The following is a 20,648-nucleotide window of genomic DNA, read 5'->3' on the forward strand; positions in this document are numbered from 1 at the left end:
TGTATAGGGAATTTTTTTACTTTTAGAATCTTCCAACTCCGAGATATATATTAGAAGTCTATAAGCCCTTTCCTGTGTAAGTACGACCTGCCCAAAGAAAAAACAGTGTAGAACAGATAGTAAGTTCCCACAAACACGCATCCGTATTTTACTTTGATAAATAAGCATACAAGGTTACAACAGGTCACTTTTGACCTGATCAAAGATGGCGACCTAGTTTTCCCTGTCCAATATGGCGTCGCAACCATAGAGTGGCCACGTATGCCAGTAATCAAAATAGGATAGTGTTGCAGGGCGGCTCGTTACTAACAGCCGCTGCAGAGTAATCAGAGCAGCAGACCCGGATAGTGCTTACATACGCGAGGACCGAAGGTATGAATTTGCAGCCCTATCTTCTTCTGGTACAGCCTTATTGAGATAGCATGACGGTATAAATAAAGAACCACTTTTCCGTAACAGAGAGCCTTATATAACGCGAGTGCATCCGCGGGTTTTTCGTTTTTCCTTTCAGGAAAGTAATAATATAGCCGCTTGATGAGGCGATCTAACGGCGCCTACAACACCCCCCCTTTTTCCTCTTGCATACGATAAGCAACGAGTATTAAAAGAACTGGTAAGCTCTTTTAACTTATACACTTTTGTAAAGGCATTTGTGCTAATGATAAGGATAATACCTATGATATAGTTAAAGTGACGTATGGAAGGTGATTCTTCCATTGCTTTCTCTTGTTTACAGCAGGGGATAAGACAAATTGCACAACGCATATATGGGCAGGCAACACAAGACAGTGCCACTAGTTTGAAGTGGGCGGTAAGGATAAACATTATCTTTTAAACTACCTTTGCATATACTCGCTGCACAATAGGGCTATAAGGTGTACCAACAAGAGCCCTTGATGCATGTATGAATGAATTAAATCATAAGGAGTCCCCCTGGGCACGCCCCATCCCCATTCCCCTCCCTTGTTAAGTGCCTTTCTTGGCGCTGTTTTGAATGCCAAACAGCAGCCTCAGTATAAAAAATTGACCTTTTGGCTAATAGATTCAGAAATACTTTTATAAGCATTGTATTTAAAATAAAATATAAATGTAATTTAGGGACCAGAGGAGTGATATAAACCCCCCCTTTTTTCTCTTACTTTTCTCTTACTTCCTTGTAGGAGTAAGAACACACATCTGGAAAAAGTCTTTCCATTAGGGAGTCAACACCCCTTTCTTTGAAACTACATGTCCTGAAGAAGATGACCTAAACAAGTGTGGTTATGAAACCGGTCGACCTTATTATAGTATGAGCTGGACTCATGCTTTTCTATGATTTATGTCATAAAACAACCTGACATAATCAATAAGAATTGAAAGTGACCTTAGGTATAGGTCTGTTTTACTGTGTCTATATGTATGTAAGGACCTTATTGGGTAGGATCCTTAGGTGTGTGATATCAGCAAGAGGTGTAAGATCTTTATAGGTGCTAGTATTACGTTGTTTAAATAAATTTTAATAATATACAACGTGCTGCATAGAAAGCCCTAAAAAAATCTAATACCGGGCATTATCTAATGTAAAATGCCCCATTTGTTCCAATTTGGTCTTATTAATTATTGTTGTTACTAAAACACTAAGTCTGATTTTTAATAAATGAGTTTTGTCTTTGTAAGAAGCGGTATTAGTTCCTTTTGTTTTCTCCTCTAGACTGGGGGTCCCATATCTCTCTGCAGAGTGACGGCCCCCCAGTGAGTGTTGTTTAAAAGTATATGATGTACTGAGTATACACATGTAATAGGTACAACATAAATTCTTCTCCACAGACCGTGATTAAGTGCTAACACATATGCTCAATAATACATCTGTTGTATATACCTTCTGTGGGCCACACAGTATACATTTTCCCTTCAGTCCCCGTCACCCATTAATTCTTAAGAATGTTCTCTTCTATTTCGGGAGCTCTTTACATATGTGCTCAACCGGTATACACTTCTTGTACAACCAAAAATCACAACAACATAATGACTAACAAAAGACTGTTACAACAAAACAAAAAGATTTTCCAACAAAGACCTCCAGGGGCTGCCACCAACGCCCACCCCAATTTTAAATAAAACAAAATCACTGTGTGTCCCTGCACCCACAATGTGTACTTCACCTCCATTTCTTCTAACACTCTCCACACATACACCAAACTACTCTTGCCTCAATCCAAAAACAACTCTATATGAAATTTCTACAGCAAAGCTAAAAGAACACTTATGTACACAATGGTTTATTTTTCCTCCTCTCGCCTCTTTATCTCGGGATGGAGGGATTCAGTCCTCTCCACTACATGACCTTAACTTATTCTCTAAGCAGCACTGCTATCACTCCTCTCTCGAGGGAGTCCTCATTTCAATATTTCTTCACTATTGCTAATATTGTAAAATAGCTGCTCCCATCTGCAGGAGCCCTCTTCTTCATTCTTACTCAAAATTGAAAAGGAAAAAATAATATACAGCACATAGTGCGTTCTTTCACACACTCCTCACTCATTCCAAATACTCACGTTCTGTATGTTCTTCCCAGGGCCACAAATGCTGTCTCTCCCCTTCAAAAGGCATGCACACCTAAGAGCAGCACTAGACCTCCAGCAATCAGGCAAGCCTTTGGACAACCCCAGCGCTTGCTGGCCTTCTTGTTCTGTGCACCGATTCTGCTTTCTAAAGGTAGGCGCTGCTTGCCCAAGGAAATGCAGCAGGAGAGCTCCCAGCTCCTTTGGAGGAGCCTGGAATCACTTTGCGGGTCCCCAAATGTAAGGTAGTCCCACAAACCCAATTAGCCAAGAAAATCAATCCAATGAGCAATAAAAGTACATGAGCAGCAAGAAAAACAAAGGTTTTTTACATGCAGTCACGGCCGGGAATAATACAAGCATCATTCAACGTGTCATCATTAAATGGTGGTTTTTTATAGGAGTGAGTGACATTACACCTTTAACAATGTTTTGAGATAACTGTACATTATTATCCACCTGATTTCACAGTGGTAGTTGCTGTCACCTACAGAAATCTATGCAATATCTAGCCCTATTGGCCTAACCTACACCGCATGACCAAATCAGTAACCTCCTCTTAGTTATGACCAAATGCTCATGTTATCAAAAATCACTTTATTTGCTGCAGCTTCTTGCCTTTTGCAACATTCAGATCTTTTTCCCATTGACTATCCTACCCTCGAGTGTGCCATTGCGGGTTTCTTCCCCCTTCATTAACCAATCATTTTGTGAGATGGAGACATTGTGGCAACTTTTAACCGAACACATCACCGCTTTCTCATGGGACCCAAATTATGTCTCACTCTGAACGCTCTCAGCCTTGTGACTGTACAAATGACAGTTAATATTGCAAATTCTTTTCGGAAACATGTTTCACCTCTGGTACATAGCCTGCCTTTCCCATCATGGGAACACACAACCACCTAAGAGACACTTTTGAACACTACTGTACAAATCTTGAATGTGCATTTATATGTGGGTGAATTTGGGCTGCTTTTGGTTCTTGTGAATATATTTGTTTTCGGGAGCTAGCAAAACATTAACAGGCCGATTCATGGAATCAACGTGCGCCGAAAAAACGGCGCATGCGTGCCAAAACGTGCGATTCGCAGAGAAACTGCGAAAATCGTAGTGCAAGTGCGATTATTGCACAGAAAACATCGCACATCAATTCATGGAAGTCCGTGCACGCGCGAAATGTGGGATGTGCGATGAGAAAGTGCGCGGCGCACGCTGGCGCACGCTGGCACACGCTGGCGCACAGGTCATCGAACAGCGTGCGATAAGGCCACAGTGAATTCGCACATAGCGCAGCGCACATAACAAAAGTAGGTGTAACACGGGGCGTCACACGCAGAACGGGGAACAACTTGTGAAAATGTGGGCGTCACGGGGGAAGTACAGGAGGCAAGTGCGCAGAACGCCCACACGCTCGCCTACAACACATATTCATGGAATTGAATAGGGATAAACAGCGCACGGCCTAAGACGTGCACAGGCCCATACATGTCCGCCACACGAAAGCAGGCGGTCGCGTCCCTGCGCAGGAAAAAAATGTGCGCCAAAGTCCTACACGCGCGAGAAGGCCCACACGCGATAGGGCCTGGGGAGCGGGTGCGTGTATTTCAGGGGTGCGCGAGAAGTTCCACACGTGATTGGCCTGGGCGCGTCTATTTCAGGGGCTCGCGGGTGTTTTCACACGCGATCGGCCCTGGGGGAGCGGGGTATGTGTATTCCAGGGGCTGGTGGGTGTTTTTACACGCGATCGGGCCTGGGGGAGTGGGGTACATGTATTTCAAGGGCTCGCGGGTGTTTACACGCGCGATCGGGCCTGGGGGAGCGTGTGCATGTATTTCAGGGGTGTGCGAGAAGTTTCACACGCGATTGGCCTGGGTGCGTGTATTTCAGGGGCTCGCGGGTGTTTTCACACGCGATTGTCCTGGGCGCATGTATTTCAGGGGTGCGTGAGAAGTTCCACACGCGATCGGGCCTGGGGGAGCGTGTGCGTGTATTTCAGGGGTGCGCAAGAGGTTTCACACACGATTGGCCTTGGTGCATGTATTTCAGGGGCTCGCGGGTGTTTTCACACGCGATTGTCCTGGGCGCGTGTATTTCAGGGGTGCGCGAGAAGGTCCACACGCGATCGGGCCTGGGGGAGCGTGTGCGTGTATTTCAGGGGTGCGCGAGAAGTTTCACACGCGATTGGCCTGGGTGCATGTATTTCAGGGGCTCGCGGGTGTTTTCACACGCGATTGTCCTGGGTGCGTGTATTTCAGGGGTGCGCGAGAAGTTCCACACGCGATCGGGCCTGGGGGAGCGTGTGCGTGTATTTCAGGGGTGCGCGAGAAGTTTCACACGCGATTGGCATGGGTGTGTGTATTCCAGGGGCTCGCGGGTGTTTTCACACGCGATTGTCCGGGGCGCGTGTATTTCAGGGGTGCGCGAGAAGTTCCACACGTGATTGGCCTGTGTACGCGATTCCATTGGACCAAAGGCCCTGACATCGCAGACGCGTCTGTGACGTGACATGCGCGGGCGTGTCCCTGTACCCGGGGGAATGTTACAAGACCAAAAACTGCACGTCCGAGTGTCAGCTCGCGTGATTGGAGGATAGTGCCTCAGTGCGTATACGCGGAAGTGACGTTGGACATGAGGTGCGGTTTAAAAGGTGCGTGTAGTACGTCATTTCCTAGTACGTGCTTCCCGTGGAGAGCGAGTGGGTGAAATCTGTACTTCTTGTCGGTTCACACGCGATTTACTTCACAGCGTTTCTAGTTCATACTCCCTGTTACCTCTGTCAGTATTTTTCTGATTTTCTCTTCGACCTGTTTCCTCAAACAGCGTTGACTTCTCCTTTTGTCCTGTCTGCTCAGACAGTGTACAATTCTTCTTTTGGCGGGGGTGTTGCCAACGCGCACACACGTGTATTTTTCACACTCTTTTCCCAGGCAGACGGTGAGTCGCGCACGTATTTACCAAATGTGCTAGCCCCGTGTGTAGCGTACCCCTTCAGAGGTCATTGTAGGCTGTGTGTGACACACATACGTTCATTTTTGTGTTTCTGGGTGCCACAGCGTAGTGCAGGTTCCTTTTCCCATGCACGTGGTCTACGAGGAGTCGCGTGCACGTCATTTTCTGTTTTAGGGGTGCCTGTGCGTTGCGTGACCCGTCATCTTTCCCCAGGGGTTACATACAGCCTTGCTAGATCACTTGGGTACGAATTCCATCTAGTACCCTACCCCTTTGACCCCCAATTGCCCAGGACAATTGTCCACTGCAACTCCCACACGTACAACTCCATCAGTGCCATGGCTGGGAGGCGAGCAAGTGGTAAGGGTGGCACAGGTGGCCGAGCCTCAAGAGGTGGGCGTGGTGGGCACGGTAGGGGACGTGGCCAGGATTTGCAGACTCCCCCAAGCCCCCCACCGTGTGGAGGACCAGTCAGGGACACACCCCCCCCATGGTTGAGGGAAACATGGCTGACACCATCCCTGCTCAGCCCTTGTTGGACCGGCCCGTTGTGGCACCTGACCTAGCACAGGGTGACTCCCAGGCTGACTTCCAGGTCGCCAAGTCTAGGCCACGGGTGGCGGCGCAAGCCAGTGTCACCAGGCCACGTGGTACAGGGGCAGCCATGTCATCTGCTGCCCCGAGTAGGCGGGGTGGGGAGGCTGCAGGGGCAGCTGCAGCTCCGTCCACCCCAGCTCTGACTCCCCCAGCAAGGACAGTGTTGGTCCCGGTACATCAGACTGAGGTTCCCCCTGCCATCATCACACTTCAGCTAATGCCTGCAGAAAGTCATGTGGTCAGTGTGCCATCGCACACTACTACTACACAGTCCACCGGTGCTCCTGCCTCTAGTGTCCAGAGCGGCGTAGGGCACTCCGGATCCCCACCACCCACAAAAAGAAAGAGGAAGAGTGCTCGTCCAGTACAGGCTGATGACCCCGACACGGCTACACGGTCCGGCACGCCAAGGAAGCCTAGCTTCAATGATGCCGAACTGGATGCACTTGTGCAGTATGTGTCCGAACATGACGCCGAAATGTTGGTCACTTCAGGGTGTAGGATTACACCTGCTCGACGTCAGGCACACTGGCGGTCCATCGCGGACAGCATAAGTGCCCTTGGGTTTATGAGGCGCACAGCTGTTGAGTGCTACAAGCGCTGGAACGACCTTAAGCGTAGGACAAAGAAAAAGCTGGCCTCAAGTCATGCCGCAACTCTGTTGACTGGAGGTGGGTCTCCACAAGAGGACATAGAACTCACTCTACATGAGCATGTTGCTGGGACCTACGTCACAGAGGAGCAGATCCAAGGTGTGGGATAACTGCCAGATTACAAGGCATTGTTTGGTGAGTGCACATGCATGTGTGTGTGATCCATGTGTATGTAGTTTGTGGGAGGGGATCTGGTTGAGTGCCAGGTCAGGGTGTGTGTGCCTGAGTGTTTTGTCCCACCCATGTGCTTCATCCAATGCATTCTGCGCCCCGGGATTTGGGTATTACAGTATCCCTTCTGGCCACAGTAGGCGTTTTGCACTACATTGCGCCAGTTGCCTTTGAAGTGGCATCTTGCTACCACATTGTTCCGTATTTAGCTGTGTTCATTCAGGCTGATTGTAGGAATTCACCTGGTTCTACTGCGCATCACTCTGCCCCATTGTCACATATATGACATGCCAATGGTACATGCCATCTGTGTGATGGCATGTGTCATGTATGCGTATTGGACATGCCACTCACAGGCCAATGTGTGATGGCACTGCTAGCCAGCATGCAGCTGATGTGTTGCTCTCCCATCTTGGTGTCATCAGTGTCTGACATTTTCCTCCCCTTCCAACTCATGGACAGTGCATGCATGGGAGGGTTATAGTCATGTGGGACATGTGTAAATCAAGTACTGGTACTGTAGCTTGTCTGGCCTAATAGCGTGCCATGGTGCTAATGCCTGTTTCCATTTTTTGTCTTTCCTGTTTTTGCAGAGGATGACGCACCTGATGCTGTTGAGGGAGAGGAGATGGTGCAGGCCCAGGAGGGATCTGAAGCACGACCAGTCACCAGTGGGGGACGTGGTTTGGTGGTGGGGGATAACCCTCTCTTGCTGCAGGCCATACTGTCCCGGGGTGTCCCTGGCTGCACCTCCCCAGAACTCTTTTCAGGTGTTGATTCGGATGAGGCCTATGTGGATTCGCAGGTATGTGTTCATGGAAGGGATACTGTACTGTCCGACCCACCTGCACCAGGGGTAGAGCCCACTATTGGGATGTCAGTGTTGGTAGGTGCGCCTGTGGTGGTTACGGATGCAGGGCCACACTCCGCAACATCTGATCCTGTTCCTGGGCCAGCAGTTCAGAGGGGAAATGCAGTCCTGCAGCCTCAGGCAGTGCCGACACAGCAAGGCGCAGTTTGCCTTGCCCCAGACAGGTGTGGTGCCCGCCAACGCGGTGGCCGTCCGCCACCAGGCAATACCGCATGGGAGCAATCCATTTACAGTATGGCCAACCAACAGGCAGCATCATCCGAAATGATTGCTCAAGCCATGGAGAGGGTGGCCACTTCCATTGTCCCCCCAGAAAGGCAGATGGAGCTACTACAGAAGGCAACAGACTCCATTTGCCAATCAGTCAGGGAGGACATGTTGGCGTCCAACAGGGACAGACAGGCGGCCCTGGACAATCTGAGGGAATCAATTTCTATAGATGCCCAGGGACAGAGGGAAGCCCTGAGGGGAGAGGTCCGGCACCTCAGGCAGACTCTTGTGGACCTTGAGGCTTCCACTGTCACCAGGACGGAACAGCTGCTGGAGCGCGTCACCCGTACCCTCTCAGCAGAGATGCAGGCAACTCGGGCGGAGGTCTGGGCAACACGTCGGTTGTTGCATGGGGATCTCCGCACCATATCCCTCCAGAACGAGGCCTTCCAGGCCTGCATGCTTGCTGCCAGGGAGGACCAAACTGGGCATTGTGTGGGCTGCCTCCCATGGCACCACCACCTCTTGTGGCAGCAGCAGCAGAGGTTGAGGAGAGCGAATCCAGCAGTGAATCTCCCACTATTTAGTAGCCGTGCAGGCCATGAGCCCATGGAGGTGTTTTTTTTTCCGCAACATTCACGCAGGTGGCTGTTGGTGGGCACCCTGTCCTCGGACCTCCTGGGTGGCCTCCCCCACCCCCCCTGGCCCACACATGGCCATTTTTGATTTTTTGTTGCAGTGTGTTGCCTTGTGTGGCTCCCGTGGGCATCCACTGTATTTCGGCTGGGCACATGCAGGCTTGTCCTGAGTTTGGGTTAGATGCTTGGGTCAGTGAGACACACACCCCTCCTGCTTCCCGTTTCCATGGGCTTGCAAAGGGTGTGCCCAAGTGACAGTGAATTACACAGTGACGTTGGACTCCCATGAGCTGTGTGGGCACTCTGTAGTCAATACTGTGTATACATTCCTAGTGCATATTGTTGTTGTATTGTGCACTGCATGGTGTATTGATGTGTGCTTGTGCATCCATGTCTCCCTCCAGATTTGCAGGTTCATTCCTCATGTCTTCACAAGGCCGTCCACTTTGGAGGTGGAGCTCATGTTGTGAGCAGTGGACTTCCAGAAGTGCGTGGCAACAACACTGTACAGTTGGAGGTGGTGGATGTGCTGGCATTCTCATGTTGTAAGACTACGTATCCTTTGCCTTAGTACTGTCATGTTTATGCTATGTTGATTGTATTGTGGTAAGTATTTGGTCATGTGTGTTGTTGTTTCTACATTCATGTGGGCATATTGTGTGTGGCCAGTTTCCATTGGGGACACTGTACTTTGTGACATGTGTCATGGTTGGGGGATGACTTTGTTTGCTCTCATATGGCATGTCATGCCATGGTGTGTTGGGTGGCGGTGCTGGGGAGGGGTTGGGTGACATGGCACTGTTGTCATGTTGTGTCTTGCAAGGGGGTAATGATTTTAGCAGCATAGAAGTGTGTCTTTTGAACACAGCATTGGTGCTGGTTGTGTAGGTTGGGAAGCACACAATGGAACACTTCCAGATGTACAATCTCAGGCTGGTATGGTTGTGACAGTTGACTGTCCATTGACACATCATAATTGTCAGTAACAATCATCATTGATTGTCAGCTGGTATGTGCCAGGGCTGTGTGCACTCCACAGGGGTGTGATTTTATGTGAAGTAATTAGCCACAAGCTGCGTATGGGCTGCCTCACCCCGTGCCCTTTCCCCTCCCATGCGCAGTGGGCATGCATGTGGTTGGGGATGTGGGGGCACCACCATGTCCACGGCCAGGCCCCGGCATGTTGCAACGTTGTGCAGGACACATGCTGCCACTATGATCCTGCACACTACTGGGGGAGCGTATAACAGCTGCCCGCCAGAACGGTCAAGGGAGCGGAAGCGTGACTTGAGCATTCCGAATGTGCGCTCCACGATGCCCCGGGTTGCAATGTGGGCTGTGTTATATCTTACCTGGGGTGGCGTGGTGGGGTTCCGAATTGGCGTCATCATGTGGGTGCTGAGAGGGTAGGCACTGTCCCCTCGGGAGGTGGTGATGGGTATCATCAGTGGGGTTGTGACATTACTCAGTATCTGACATGCATGCATGCGCAGTGGCATTTATACTCACCGAGCAGCCATGTATCGCCATGCCGCCCAGCTTCTATGTCCAGGTTTAGGGTAGACATTCTGTAGATGAAACTGTCGTGGGTGGAGCCTGGATAGTTGGCGTATACTGAGGTGATGATTCCCTTGGCATCACATACTACCTGGGCGTTGATGGAATGCTTGTGCTTGTGGTTTCTATAGATGTGCTCAGTTGCCCTGGGGGGACGTAGAGCCACATGGGTGCAATCAATGGCACCTAGCACTTTGGGGAATTGTGCCACCCTGTAGAAATTCTGGGCAACAGCCTGCCTTTCTGCAGGTGTTCTGGGCAGGTATATGTGCCTGCGGACTGATGGGCGTGCAGTGATGATGGCCAAGACCTGGTGTAGGCAGCGTGACTGCGTGGCCTGTGACACCCCCCCCCACCATGGCACTTGTCCGCTGAAATGATCCAGTGGCCAGGAAGTGCAGTACATTGAGGACCTTCTCCAGGGGGCTGAGTGCTTGGGAGCACAGGGTGGTTGATGTGAGGTCATCCTCCCACTCACTGACCAGGTCGAGTATTATGTGAGGTGGAAACCTGTACCTCCCATACACATGGTCATCAGGCATCCCAAAAAGGCTGGTTCTGGGTGTAAAAATTCTGGCCCGGACTATCCTCCTCCTCCTCCTGCGATATCCCACGGCCACTGCTGCTAGGAACGGTATGTTCATCCTGGCGTCTGAGCTTGTTTGTTGTTTGCGTGCACTTTTATGCTGTGCGGGTGGAAGTACGCCTACTTCCTGCTGGCGTACGTGTTTCCGGATTGGCCACGTTCGTTTCCATGAATACGTGTTGTAGGCGAGCGTGTAAAACTTCCCACGCAGCCCTGGAATACCCGCACCCAGCCCAATCGCGTGTGGTACTTCTCACGCACCCCTGAAATAAATGTACCCCGCTCCCCCAGGCCCGATCGCATGTAAAACCACCTGCGAGCCCCGGAAATACACGTACCCCGCTCTCCCAGGCCCGATCGCGTGAGAAACCACCCGCAAGCCCCTGAAATACACGCGCCCAGGGCAATTGGAAGGAAGGATTTCTGCATTGTGTACATGGAGTATATAATCCCACTGTGTATGCCGAGCTGAATAGCACGTAAGCTGGAGAGCACATACACAGTGGGATTTAACCCAATTACTACGCTGACTACTATTTACGGTATAACACTCAGACCTACTTGGTACAGTTGATAAAGCCCTGGTTTGAAAAAGACAATTCGTTTTTTGCCAAAACACGTGTCACCTATGGGCAAAGTGTGATTTATTTTAAACAATCAATCTTCTAAATTGAATTTGAGTGTGGGACAGAATCAATGATGGAGGGCGTGTCCTTTATGCTTGTTGTGTGAGGTGGGGTCTTGACCTCTGTCCCTCCAGACTCTGCGACATCCATATTCGAACACACAATACATACAATTTGGGCACAGAGTGACATCAGGTTGGTGCTAGTACCCCAGAGTTGGGATCAACATGCTAATAGACAGCAGTGCAGACAATACCTTGATGAGTGTGGATACATGAAGACAAAAGATTAAATGTTGAACTTTGCAAGAGGCCAAAGTTTCGGCACATACTTTTGGAGAATCACCCAGAGAAATACTGGGGGAATTCAAAGTGCAACTTCAATTTAAAGACTTGGAAGCATTAGGACTCTTACAATTTGCAAAAAAGGGGGTGATTTATGGTCCTGGGATGCTCAGGCGGATCTAAGAATACAATTGAACCTGGATCATTCTGACCATGTTTTGGCAGTAATGGGTGAGAGTGTGGGGAGTGAGAATGATGAAAATGAAACTGAAATGTGGTATTCAGATTTGTTTAAGAACAGCACAGGTTGTCTCAAGGGATTTGTACACTGTATAAAGCTTAAAGCTTGTGTGGTACCCACCCAAGCTAAACCATGTGATTTTCCATTGCCGTTGAGGTCAAAAGTTGAGTATGAGTTAAAAAGACTAGAAAAAGAGGGCATTATTGAAGAGACAGAGGCTGCGGAAAAGATAAGCCCTATAGTAGTGTTGTGCTGTGTATAGATATAAAGGGACTCAATGAAAGTCTGATACAGGACCAATTTCCATTACCAGAGATTAATGAATTGATAACAGTGTCAGGAGCAAACTTATTTTCTGTGATTGATCTCAAATGTGCAAATCACCAGATTAAGTTGCATCATAGTTTCATTGATTTGACCACCTTTATTACACAGTTTGATCTATATAGAAGCAAGAGTATGACATTCGAGTTCATTTCGGTTTCAAACGTGTTGCAGAGAGAGATGGAGAAATTGATAGGTAGAAAAAAAAGGGGTGAAGTGTTACCAAGATGACATATTGATTTGGATTAGGTACCCATGTGAGCATGATGGCTGATTAAAGGATGATTAAAGGATGTTTTGAGGATCTTGTGTGATGCCGGTTCACCCCTTTCATTATAGAAGTGTACACTTCGAAAAGAAACAGTGGATTACCTGAGGAATGAGTTGTCAGGACGGGAGCGAGGCCGAAAAATGATGCAATTGAGGCAGTAGCTAAGATGAACAATATAACTATCCTAGAATCTAAACTCTAGAATCTGTGTGCTCACAGTCTGCTTTACTGAGCCACAATTGTACGTTACAATCTCTTCATCCAGTGTGTAATTGTATTGAAATGTTAGTCACACATAGTTATAATTTATAAAAGTGCACACATTTTAATGTTCTCAAATGGGGAAGGCAGTGTACATATATGACATGGGTTCACCTATGCATTTCGGATGTTGTCCGTCTTCGGGGCATTCCCTATATGTAAACCAATGTAGTCACAACATATACATAATGATATAAGCGACCCATTATGCAAAAATCCAGACAAATTAACAGAGGTAATAATTGCCATCATATTAAACAAACCACAATGAAAAGTAGACAAGAAAAGAAAAGAAAACATAAGATAAAATGATAGCTATCCATTTTGTAAAGTAATCTAAAATGTCATGATTGTTACTTCAAATGTGCTTGACCTTATCCCTTGCTGCAGAATACTAACCAAAAGAAACATACAAATAACCATTAGTTATCCTCAATTATTCCCAACATATGCCCTTACTCCTAAAAAGATTAATCACCTATGCACCATAAATGAAAAATTAAGAAAAGGGGCTAGCTCTCCTGTAAAGAACACACAGAAAGACCGAAGGTTACCTTTCTTTCGCAAAATGCTGAGCAATAAAGTATCTTCTGTTAGCTATCTAACCTTTTGAGATTATACACCGCCCTGATCTCCGGAAACATGCTGCCTGCTTACCTTTTTTGTTGAAAATCAGCATGGAAAACATGCTGTGATGTCATCGGCGTCATGACATCACACACGTCTAACTTCACCTTCCAGTAGTTCCATAGTGTTTCACTTTCCGCCCCCGAATTTCAAAGCAACAGTAATAGGTTAGTGTTATCAGTTTCCCAGTCAACTAAATACTCATGCCTGTGTTAACTTAAACAATTCATTTTAAAATTTAAACTCAAAACTGCATTTGAGAAATCACCTAAACTATTATATTCAAGTGATCCTCACTCCTATATTCAATTTAATATAGGGAAGCTCTGACATGGTTCAAATACACATCAACATCGATCCATCATCAAAGAATACCATCACGCGATACTTCTATAGCCAATGAAAAAACTATATGAAATACTATAATCGAAAGAAAAAATTACCTTTTACTGCTCAGTTTCTAAAATCTTAAAAGTTGAAAAAGATTCAAACACATTTTTTTTATCAAGTCCATATAAACCCACATCATCACAAGTAAGCTCAGCAATCGAATTTTCTTTCAATGCTCAATTTCTCAAAACTCAAATGTTACAAAGGTTTTTTAACTAATTTCTTGTAACAAAAGTTCCATATAAACATCCTTTTTTCATAGGTAGCACAATAAGTTAACTTATTCATTCATCCAATTTGGGGCTACCACATCTAATTTGTCCATCCAGAAGGTCTCTCTTTGGTCCACCCTCTCCGCCAAATTCTCATGAGCTCCAGTCTTCTTAACCACGTCAACCCCTTGAAATTGAATCTGAGAGCTATTGTGATGCTTCTCCATCAAATGACGTTCGACTGCCAAATTGGTATTCTTAGTTCGAATGCATGAGCGATTTCAACGTAGTCTCCATTGTCTTTTAAACTGACCAACATAATATATCCTGCATGGGCATCTTATTGTGCAAACTACATTGTATCACAGGTAGCAAAGTCACGTAACATCATCTTTTCACCCAATCTTGGGTAATTTAAAATATGTCCTTAACAAAAATTCAGTTGGAGCATTGCAAGCAAGGTTAAGTGCATGTTCTTTTTTGCTGACCTTGTTTCTTAATTGGTGTGGTGTTAACCAATGGATCTCTCAAAATGGTACTCCGCTTATACACACAAATTGGGAATTCTTGAAATATATGTTCTGCTCGTGTGCCACATGTTTCTGAATGACAGATTCAATTTTTCTACTTTGTACTGAATATTTAGAAACATAAGAAAGGTGTGATTTTCTTTTTGGGCAGGGGAGTCAAAGAGAATATCATCTTGCTGCATATCAGTCTCTCCCTTGATGCACTGACCTCTTCAGCTTTGTACCCACAGGCAAGAAACTTTTCACTCATGATTTCTGCCTAACGTTCATACTCCTGTTCATCATTTAAAATCTTTCTGACTCTTAATATTTGGCTGTATGACGAGTTCTTAATAAGATTAGGTTGATGAAAACTCAAGTAGTGCAGCAAATTATTCCTATTTGTTTCCTTATTGAAAATATTTATGATGTAGCAATTGTTGACCACTGTGATCTTAACATCAAGAACATGAATTCCATTGTTTAACATCAAGTGCGTAAAAAAAAAGCAGGCGGCAGCAGCTTTCTAGTGATGGCTACCCAACTCTGGAACTCACTACCACCTTAAGATCTGACAAATCCTACTATAGATTTAGGAAAGATATGAAAAGCTAGCTTATCGACAATGATGCCCCATACTAGACCAGGTGAGCCACCCTTAACTTGAACCATGTACAGCACTCAGTTAATATTCTATGCCGACTCGACTGCACACTTTGACATTGTCTGATCAATTTGTAACTGTCCCAGGGTGTACATTCTGTGATTTATACTCTTGTGTCGTTTCAAACACCCACTGCTTTTTTCTCCATTGTATCCTAATGTACTCATCTTTTGTACTACCATGTATCACCATTACCATGTATTACCAACTGTACATTTATCATGTGTAACTAAGAATCTGAATATCCATGTACTACGCCCAGATACCTCTGGGTGAGGCTCGCATTATAAATAAATAAACAAACACACAAACAAACAAACAAACAATCTCAGCTGTAAACTGTATTTATGAATCAATTTCATTCAAATATGTCACAAACCCCTCTAGAGTATCCAATACTCCAAAGATGTAATCTATGAACCTGACCCATAATTTTAAGTAATGCTGCCACACTGGGTGTTCCAAGATGCGGTCATGTTCAAATCTGTGCATGAAACAATTTGCATAAGGGGATGACATTATGGCCCACATGGATGTTCCTGAGGTTTGAAGATAGTATTAATATTTATATTGGAAATAAGAGTTCTCTGAGATAAATTAGAGTAGAATGAGAATATATTCTTTGGAAGCACCAATGTGTCCATCCTTTAACAAAAAACATTCAACAGCTTTGATTCCTAGATCATGCAGAATGGTTGTATTTAAACTTTTTATGTCTACTGTGAAGATAATATGTTCTGACGAGTATGTCACTTCCTTTTAAATCCATAAAAAGTGGGTGGTGTAACAAATGTATGTGCTGGTTTCCATACAATGTCCAAAATGCATAGGTGCCCCCATATAATATATGTACACTGCCTTCCTCATTTGAGAACATTAAAAATATGTTCACTTTAATGAATTATAACTTTGTGTGACTAACGTTTCAATAACATTAGGCACTGCATGAACAGATTGTATTTTACAATTGTTGGTTAGTAGAGCAGATTGTGAGCACATGGGATAACATAAGAACTAAACACAGAATAACATAGAGTGAAGTGATTGGTGGTGCCCACCTTCTCCCCTTTCAGTAGCTAAGATGAAGCCATCAGAGAACAAACGTGAGGTGGCATATTTTCTTGGATACTTTTATTATTATGGGAAGTTTATGAAGAATCTAGCTGACAAGACAAAGAACACGAGGTGTTTGACCAAATAAAATTCAAATTTGGTTGGAATGAAAGAGCGAAATCAGATGTGTGAACCAGTGTTTGATGGATGCACAAGTGCAGGTGTATTTATTCACTGATGCCAGTGTAAGCAGTGTGTGTCAATGCAACAAGGCAAATTAGGAATGCAAACTGTGTCTTTTGCATCTTGTACACCCTGGGATACTGAAAGGAGACTTTCAGTTTTGGAAAGGGAGGTTTTAGATTGGACAAGTTTAAACTTTATGTGTGGGTTAGGCCTTTCACAATAGAAGTTGCTGGTGTTGATAGTTTGCAGAAAAGGCTAAATGGGATATCTAGGAGACTAGTCCGGTGGATAACTAAAATAAGTCTTACGTTTTCAGATGGAGTATATTAAAGGTGAGCAGAGCATAGTAGCCATAGCTTTGTTGAGTAATCTGAGCAAGGATTGTGAGGAAAATGGAAGAGACGTTGAAACTAACGAGGATTAGTTACTTGCAAATTCCCGGGTACATGAAAAAGCATGGTTGGACAGTTGTGAGGCCAATGAGAACTGTAAACGAATGGTCGAGTTTGCATGTAATGGTTGGTCCAGGGAAGAGGTAAGCAAAGTGCATAAAGGATATAGGCAGGTTAGAAATGAGCTAGAATTGGAGGGAAACATGTTAGTCAGGGGCCATAGACGTAGTAGTACTGGAGGGTATGAGGGCATATGTACTGGAGATTGCTCCTCAATGGCATTTTGGTCTGAGTAAAGCAAAGAGATTGATCAGAAAATATTACTGGTGGAGTGTGATGGATGAAGATATTGAAATTAAATTGAGGGAGTCTGAAAGTTTGTATTCATTTTTCCAAGCAAAATAAACAAAACAACCAACAGAAACCAACCAGTGGTTTTTACAATCAACAAACTCCAAAGCACACCCGGCAGTACAGGTACATTATATCATGTATATCACCGTGAATTTACCACTGTCATCCCTTTACCCTCCCCCCTTAAACCGAGCCTACTCCACTATGCGCCCAGTTGTCACTCTTCCGGGGACACCCCGGCTTCCGTGCTCCCAGAGGTCTCTTGTTCCTTTGGACTGGCCTAGACGGACCCAGATAATGTAGCCACTAGTTGTCTCCAGGCCATCAGCGATCCCACTTCATCGTCCTCCCCCCTGTCAGCCATTTCATACCATACTACCGTTTCCGCTTCAGCCCATTTCTGAAGATCGTGCCACCACACCTCTAACCTGGGTCTGTGGCACACTTTCCGTCCCATAGCTATTCTGCATGTGGCCAGAAAATAGGCTAAGTCCTTAAGTTTGCTCACATGTTTCAGTTTACGTGGTCTGGTGAATCCCCCCCCAACACACCAATTCCACTTCTAGCTTAATACCTTTCTCCGTTAAGCGTTGGGAGACTTCACCCCAGAGTTTCCCAATCTCCGGGCATGCACAGAAAATGTGTATCATCCCTGCGTTCAATTCACCACATCTGGGGAATGTTGGTGTCTCTGTGCACTTGAATCGGGTTAACCTTTGAGGGGTCATGTATGCCCTATGGGTTACATATAGCTGGATCTGTTGTAGTCTTGCATTTCGAGACACTTTTTTATGATACCTCTGTGCTCTTTCCCATTGCCCGTCTTGCATGGGTTCCCAAGGGCCCTCCTCCCACTCCTGTCTCAGCTGGGTCACTTCCTTTCCCGCCCTGGACATTACCAGTTCCTAGATCTGAGATAACTTGTGCCCCCCTTCTGAGATATCATATTTCGTCTCTATAGCCGAGTCTGTTTGGTCTTCCAGTTCTATTTCAGACCATGACTCTCTTACCTGCTTAAGCTTAACCAGTCTAGTGTAGGTGATATATTGCCCTCGGTGTACCTCAGTTTCCTCTATCAGTGTTTCAAATTCCAGTGCCTTCCCATTTCGCCACACATCACCCAGTGTTGCTATTCCCATTGGTTCCCAGTGTCTACGGATCGTCTTTCGTAGCTGCTCATCCATTCCCCACAAGGCCACTAGCGGCACTTGAGGGGAGCAGGGAAACGGGTTCTCCATGGCCTGACATGCCTTTCTCCATGTCTTCCGTCCCAATTCTAACAACTTCGATCGCCTTTTCAACTCTGATTTGGGCAGCCATATCAGTTTTTTCAGAAAGAAAGGGGCACATTCAGTCCTCAACAGTCTGGACTCTGCTGTTGAGTCCTCAATCAGCCACTTAGCCACATACTGTAGCTGCCCAGCCAGATGGTATATCTCGAAATTGGGCCATTTTATAGCCCCTCTGTCAAACGTATTTTGTAGTTTCCATAAGGCAATCCTGTTCCTAGTATTGTGCCAAATGAAGCCTCTGCATACGTTCTGAAGTTTACCAAAGAAGCGTCTGGGCAACATGTGTGGGATATTTGCAAAAAAGTGTAACAGCCTAGGCAATATGACCCTCTTCAGCAATGCCACCCTTCCCACCATTTCCAGGGGGAGTTTAGCCAAGAACCTCATGCTTTTTTTGATGTTTGCTACAGCTTTTTCTGTGTTATATTGGTGTTCATTTTCTATAGCATGATAGATATCGATCCCAAGGTATCTAAACGTTCTAATCTCCCAGGGTATTTGTAGAACTGGTAAATTCTCTTGCAGGATTCCTTTGTATCTCCTTAGGGGAAATATGCACGACTTCTTGGGGTTGATTGCTATGCCGAAGAGAGACGCAAATCGCTCCATTACTTCCAAGATATATTGCAGATTTTCCTCCGGATATCTCAGATACAGCAGCACGCTGTCTGCATACAATGATATTAGGTGCGCCCCAACCCCTTAGTATAGGCCCCTATACCGTCATATTGTTGTCTCAGGTAGATCGCTAGGGGTTCTAGTGCGAGGATGAACAGCATTGGGGACCATGGGCAGCCTTGTCTAGTGCCTCTGCTGAGTTGCCATTTGTCCGAGATGATCGCTCCCGTTTTGACTCTGGCTAGTTACGAGCTATACAACAGTTTCACCCACATCAAGTACCCAGGCCCCATTTCATATTCCTTCAGGGCCGCCATCAACCAGGGCCTTTTTACAGAGTCGAAGGCTTTCACTGCATCTAGCGAGACAATAGCTACATCATTCGTGTCTTCTTCTGCCTGTTCCATGACGCGGTGGAGCCTTCTGTGGTTGTCTGATATACTTCTTCCTGTAACATATCCAGTCTGGTCTGGATATATGAGTTTGGCTATGACCACTCTAACTATGTTTGCTAGCACAGCCATGAGTATTTTACTATCTTGGTTCAGCATGGAGAGCGGTCTATACGACCCGTAGTCTGAGCTTGGCTTATTAGGTTTGAGGAGAGGGATTATTCTTGTCTCTCTCAGGGATTCCGGTAGTCTCCCTGTCTCGAAGGCCTCGTTTAACATTGCCAATAGTGGGGGAAGTGCATCCAACCTGTATGTTTTATAAAACTCGCTGGGGAGCCCGTCCGCCCCTGGGGCTCTGCTGGTGGGTAATTCTTTGACCACTGCTTCTAACTCCTCTAATATAATTGGGGCATCTAGGTTCCCTCTCTCTTCTGCATTCAGTTTAGGTAGCCCAATATTTTCTAATGTTTCCCTTATCTCCTGCACGTCTACCTCCCCAATGTCTTCATATTAGTGTTGATAGAATTTAAGAAATCCTCAGTTTACGCTTTCCTGGGTATCCAATATTTGGCTGTTCTCTCCCTTTAACTCTCTTATCGCTGGTCTAGGCATCTCATTTTTATATAGCCATGCCAGCAGCCTCCCTGACTTCTCCCCGCCTGCGTGCTGCCTTTCTATGTATTTCTTATAATTTAAGTTACATAATCTCTCCCAGTGCCCACCGCATTCTTGTTGTAATTGGCTCATGGCATCTTCCTGTGAGATGTCTCCTTTACTCAGGATTGCTTCTAGTTTCCTCTCCGCCTCTTGTAGCTCACGTGTTATACCCCCTTGGAGCCCCTTGGATTTGGATATAGCTGCTCCACTCACCACCACCTTAAATGCCTCCCACAGCGTACCCTCTGATGCTATGCTTCCAGTGTTAGTTTCAAAATAGTTAATTATTTCTTCCCTCCGGTCCTCCCTAAACACTGTGTCTTTCAGTGCCTGTGCTCTGAGCCGCCACGTTGGAATTTTAGCTCTGTGGGGCTGATGTTGCCATGTTAAGACCAAGGGTGAGTGGTCCCATAGAACCCTTGCTTTATATTCTGACCCTACCATTTCCCTGATAAATTCTGGTTTGGCGAACATGTAATCTAGACGTGTATACAAGTTTTGTGGGGCTGAGTAATGAGAG

Source organism: Ambystoma mexicanum, chromosome 3p (assembly GCF_040938575.1).
Source record: "Ambystoma mexicanum isolate Mex_15411 chromosome 3p, UKY_AmexF1_1, whole genome shotgun sequence".
In the NCBI taxonomy this organism is placed as follows: Eukaryota; Metazoa; Chordata; class Amphibia; order Caudata; family Ambystomatidae; genus Ambystoma; species Ambystoma mexicanum.